General features: G+C 45.9%; 1 non-coding gene across 1 annotated transcript; it reads right to left on the bottom strand.

Annotated features, from left to right (window-relative positions):
- Positions 1–353: 353 nt before the first annotated feature.
- Positions 354–425, bottom strand: trnaq-uug (transfer RNA glutamine (anticodon UUG)). The gene has a single exon. It is a non-coding gene; the product is annotated as a tRNA-Gln (tRNA).
- Positions 426–1,261: the final 836 nt, after the last annotated feature.

Below are 1,261 nucleotides of genomic sequence, written 5' to 3' on the forward strand. Positions count from 1 at the left end.
ACATGCATACTCCACACAGAAAGGCCCCCATCAGCCACTGGGCTCAAACCCAGAACATGCTGGCTGTGAGGTGACAGTGTTAACCACTACACGACTGTGCCACCGCCAACTGTTCTAATGCTCCCTGAGCCACGATGTTGCACCCAAATCCAGACCTATAGTGCCAATATCATTGAAGCTGTGATGGTACTGGAATAAACCTCAGATCCAAAATTGCAGAAGTGGACCATACCTATCTTGAAGAGAACTTGTTCCATGTTGATGGAAACAAAGGGTTTGGGATATTCAAGCTTGCTCAAAAGCAGCCTTCAGGTGAAATATATTATTTAAAGAGGTGCAAAGAGCAGCTTCAGAGGTTCCACAGAGAGTTGAACTCAGATCACTGGATTCAAAGTCCAGAGTGCTAACCTTTACACCATGGAACCAAGACACAGCTGTAAGATTGTTTTTACCATCAAATTACTGCCATATAACTGACCTCACTCTGGCAAAAAATTTAGCACCCACTTGGTCAAAGGTGTACACAAACCACCAATCCTGATACCCGGGAATGAATCAGGGACCATCAGTCTTACGCTCTCCCTACTGAGCTATTTCAGCATGCTCAACAGGGTTTAACTCATGGCTTCTTCCATGCAGTCGGATACAGCCTTTGGCCCTTGTGAAATGTATGCAGCAAGCAGAAATTTGTTTTTGAGATCACATTCCATTATATTACATTATAGGCATTAAGCAGATGCACAACATCAACTCATCAGACTTGGATGTAGACCGCCAGATTCAAGCTGCCACCAAAGCCTTCGGTGCTTTACAAAAGCAACTATGGTCTCGCCATGACATCAAGAGAACCAGCAAGTTGAAAGTATACAACGCCGCAGTCTTATCACCTCTGCTTTACACCAACAAATGTATGAGGCTCTACGGTAAACACTTCAAGTATCTGACCAGGCTACAACTGCGACACCTGCATCAAATCCTCAAAATAAGATGGCAGGACAAGGTCCCCGATGTAGAAGTCCTCAGGCGAGCCAAAACAGTAAGCATGGAAACCCTTATCACAGCCTCCCAACTTCGTTGGTCTGGACACGTCTGGTGCACGCTTGACACGCGACTACCCGAAGCCGTTTTCTACGGAGAACTGAGCCTAGGAAAGAGGCTGACAGAAACAAGGAGGACAGAAACTGAGGTACAGAGATGTTTGGAAGAGGAACATGAAGAATGCCGTCATTATCGATCAGACGTGAGAAAGGGATGCCTCGGT

Source organism: Neoarius graeffei, chromosome 17 (genome assembly GCF_027579695.1).
Source record: "Neoarius graeffei isolate fNeoGra1 chromosome 17, fNeoGra1.pri, whole genome shotgun sequence".
Classification (NCBI taxonomy): domain Eukaryota; kingdom Metazoa; phylum Chordata; class Actinopteri; order Siluriformes; family Ariidae; genus Neoarius; species Neoarius graeffei.